The sequence below is a fragment of the Varanus komodoensis genome, unplaced genomic scaffold (genome assembly GCF_004798865.1).
Source record: "Varanus komodoensis strain SLA01 unplaced genomic scaffold, ASM479886v1 scaffold113, whole genome shotgun sequence".
NCBI lineage: Eukaryota > Metazoa > Chordata > Lepidosauria > Squamata > Varanidae > Varanus > Varanus komodoensis.
Genome location: NW_025335325.1, coordinates 347,310 through 351,770, shown reverse-complemented (window position 1 = coordinate 351,770; position 4,461 = coordinate 347,310).

Below are 4,461 nucleotides of genomic sequence, written 5' to 3'. Positions count from 1 at the left end.
GCTCAAGGCAGCTTACATCATCTCTCCTCCTCCATCTTATCCCCACAACAACAACCCTGTGAGGTAGGTTGGGCTGAGGCTCTGTGACTGGCCCAAAGTCACCCAGTTGGCTCTATGGCTGAGCGGGGACTCGAACCCAGATCGTCTGAGTCCCAGTCCCACGCTCTTAACCACTACGCCACTTATTATTATTATTATTATTATTATTTATTTTTTGATTTATATCCTGCCTTTTCCTACAAAGGGCTCAAGGCAGCTTACATCATTCTCCTCCTCCATTTTATCCCCACAACAACAACCCTGTGAGGTAGGTTGGGCTGAGAGTGTGTGACTGGCCCAAGGTCACCCAGTTGGCTCCATGGCTGAGCGGGGACTAGAACCCAGGTCGTCTGAGTCCCAGTCCCACGCTCTTAACCACTACACCACACTGGCTCCCACTTGAGCTGATTCTTGCTTGTATTCACTTTTCTCTTTCAATAGAGGGATCTCCAAGCAAAACTGCAGTTGCGTTACACAGAGATTTCCAAGAGGTAATTCTTGAAGGGGATGACATTGTGGTTGTGGTCACATGAGCTCCTGTCCTGGCAACAAGGGCACAAACTAAGCAGTAATGGAATAAAACACTGGGGTAGAGGAGTCCTCTTACAAATCACGGATCACGGACTGGTTAAAGAACAGAAGACAAAGCGTGGGAATAAATAGTAATTTCTCCAAATGGAGGAATGTCGCCAGTGGAGTCCTACAGGATTTTGTATCGGGGCGTATGTTTTCCTGTCTTTTCATAAATGATTTGAAATGAGTAAATAGTGACATTGCATGATGACAGCAAACTAAGGTGGTTAAAAGTAAAAGGAATTGTGAGAAGCTCCAAAGCGATCTCTTCAGGCTGGGAGAATTGGTGTCAAATGGCAAATCCAACGTAAGCAAAGAGCTTCCTAACTGTTAGAACAGTACAACCACAGAATCCACTACCTCGGAAAGTCATGGGCTCACACACACTAGAGGTATTCAAGGTGGACAGCCATCTGAGAGGAATAGTTTGACTTGGAGACCTTCACCGAGCAGGGGTTGGACGCAGTGGTCCCCTGCCCCCTTCCAGCTCTACTGTTGTGATTCTATGAGTGAGGCATGTTGGGGCAAAAACAATCCCAAATTCAAGTACAGGCTGATGGGACTGGAGCTAGCAGTGGCTGAGCAGGGAAGGGATCTCGGGGTACTGGTGGACAGCTTGAGGAAAAAGTTGGCCCAACGCTCAGCGGCTGTGACAAAAGCAAATTCCATGCTGGGCATAGTTAGAAACAGAACAGAAAACAGAACTGCTGAAATCTCACTCCCCTTGGTATAACCGCAGTCAAAATACAGTGTTCAGCTCTGGTCACCTTGCCTGAAAAAGAACATTATTTAGAGTTGAGAAAAGGGCAGAGAAGGGCAGCAGAAAATGATCAGGGACCAGAAGCAATTTTTCGATGAGCAGTGGCTACAACTGGGACTATTCAGCTTAGGAAAAGGCAAGGAAGAGGGGACAGGATAAAGGTGTTTAAAATCACGCATGGTGCGGAGACAGTGGAGAGGAGGACGTTTTTCTTCCTCTTTCATGACATTCAAATCCAGGGGCACCCCATGGAGATGATTGGGCGGAGGTTGAGGACACATAAAGGGAAGTATTTCTTCACAGTGTGCACTCAAAACTATGGAATTTGCTGCTAAGGGAGGTGGTGATGGCTGCCAGTTGGAATGTCTTTAAAATGCGATTGGACAGATTCGTGGAAGAGAAGGTGGCTAGCAGCCTTAACGGCCATGTCTTACCTCTTTCACTACAGATGGCATGCCTACATATATCCGTTGCTGAGGAGCTTGGGGGAGGTCTTGCACCCATCCTGCTTGAGGGATCCTGTGGACAGCTGGTTTGCCACAGCGTGTTTGTAGTGCTGGACCAGATGGAGCTTTGTTCCAAATCTGGCATGGTTCTTCTTGTGTAAAGGCAACAGCACCAGCTCCCTCTGGTCCTCAAGCTTTCCCAGTGTGGAGGTAGACGTCCCCTTAGAAATGAGGGGCAGTCAGATTTGCAGTGCAGAGCCAAGTGACAGAAGATCAATGGATCTGATCCCTTTTAAAAAATTAGAGTCTGTCGTTGCATTTTGTAGCTGTAAATTAATGATGTGTCATATGGAAGAACTCTCTCTTGGAGAACATAGATGTGGCCATCTTTCAAATTACCGTATATCATATCCGTATATGCCCGACCGCCCTTTGAGATCTGCGGGAGAGTCCCTTCTCCGGGAACCCTCCATGAAAGAAATTAGGAGAGTAAGTACCCGGAGGAGGGCTTTCTCTGCGGTGGCACCCAACCTACGGAATTCACTCCCCAAAGAGGTCCGCCTGGCACCGTCGTTACTGGTTTTTCGGCGCCAGGTAAAGACCTTTTTATTTAAACATCATTTCAATGGTTAAAACATATGATCTGGCCTGGGCAACTTCTTCTTCCTTCTCTTTCTCCTCCTATATTTTTATTTTATACTGATCATTTTAATTTTGTATTTGTAAATCAATGTATTTTTTGTATTTTTATATTTAATGGTAATTTATTATGTACTATTGTATTTCAATGCATTTTATCATGTTGTAAGCCGCCCCGAGGTTTCGGCAAGGGGCGGCATAGAAATGTTATAATAATAATAATAATAATAAAAAAATAATAAAAAAGGTGCTCTGGGAGCCTGTCTGGGCTGAAGGGTTGGATGAATATTTATCATTTATTAAACAATATTTGTACTTTACGAGATGTCCCAGGACAGCTTACAATAAATAAATCACAACACAAGAACGGTACTGAGCACGACAATGTTAAAATCTAATTAAAATAATTGAATATTAAAAGAATGGGCAAATAGAGCGGTTTTTGCCAGGCACCAAAAAGAATATAAGCAGCAAAGATATGAATTCATCATAATTGCTCTTGTTCCCCCACCTCACTTCTTCTTCGCCCTCCGACCGATCTTAGAGGGATCATTTTGTGTCCGGCCCGCTGTCCCCGAGAAGCTTCCCCAAGAAAAGAAACGAGGGTACCGCAGCATCAAGCACCAGCCCTGCCCTGCCGCGTCCTGGCATGCTCGTCGAGGTGTGAGAATCGCTTGCCGCTCCTGGGCAGCCCTTGGGGCCCTGCACTTCAACCCCAGTGCCCAGCCCCACCTGAGCTGCTGGCCCCATGGCAAAGGTGCCACCAAGCCCAAGGGGTGGCCTGCTCTCGCCTCCTCCATTTCATCCCCGACAGCTTCTCTGGCGTGCCCGCAGTGCTTGCCAACACACCCTGCTGGTTGGGCGGGGACCCCGAAAGCGAGCCAAAAGCAAGGAGAAAAGGACTTACGAATGATGCGGAGAGGCAAACCAGCCAGAAGGGTATTATTATTATTATAACATTTCTATGCCGCCCCTTGCCGAAACCTCGGGGCGGCTTACAACATGATAAAATACATTGAAATACAATAGTACATCATAAATTACCATTCAATAGAAACATACAAAAAAATACATTGATTTACAAATACAAAATTAAAATGATCAGTATAAAATAAAAATATAGGAGGAGAAAGAGAAGGAAGAAGTTGCCCCGGCCAGATCATATGTTTTAACCATTGAAATGATGTTTAAATAAAAAGGTCTTGACCTGGCGCCGAAAAACCAGTAACGACGGTGCCAGGCGGACCTCTTTGGGGAGTGAATTCCATAGGTTGGGCGCCACCGCAGAGAAAGCCCTCCTCCGCAATGCAGAGAATGGGGTCTGCAGTGCCTGCCCACGGATATTTCTGCCACCAGGGCTGGCCCCAGCTGGGGAGCCGAGCGGGGAGGTAAAGTCCATCCCAGAGACGCCCAGTGCCACCACTCCAGCACCTGAGCCAAAACTTCAAAGCCGTCTGCAGGAGACGGGCGCTGCTTCTCCCCAGGGGGCCTGTGCAACTGTCCAGCAAACCCCTTTGAAGTGGCCCCTGCAAAAGGGGATTATGTCTTTCCAGCACCCCCCTTCACAGGCCAGCTCCAAGCAGAATAGGGCCATTTGTTGGGTGTTTTTCTTTTCGAGCGGGCTCTTTGCTAAGCAGAACGAACCCAGAGCATCCTAGACGTGTGGGGTAAGGGGCTTTGGACATTTCTAGAGCAAGTATGCCTTTGTGAGCGAGTCCTCTTGGACTGAAAAGCTCTTCTCCAGTGTTCGATCTGGTCCAATGCTGGTCCCAATTTCAAAGGTGGGCTTTCATCTTTAAAGCCCTAAATCAGGTACGGCGCAATCCAAGGCATTCTAGGTATTACTGGACTACAGTTCCCATCAATCCCTGGCTGCATAGGCAATGGATGGGATGCGAACATCTGCAGCAACTGGAAGGCCGTGTGTCCCTTGCGCCCACACCTTCCAAAGGATTGAGAGCAGGTTCCTGGAAAAAAGGCCCTTCTCCCAAATCAAATGGCCAA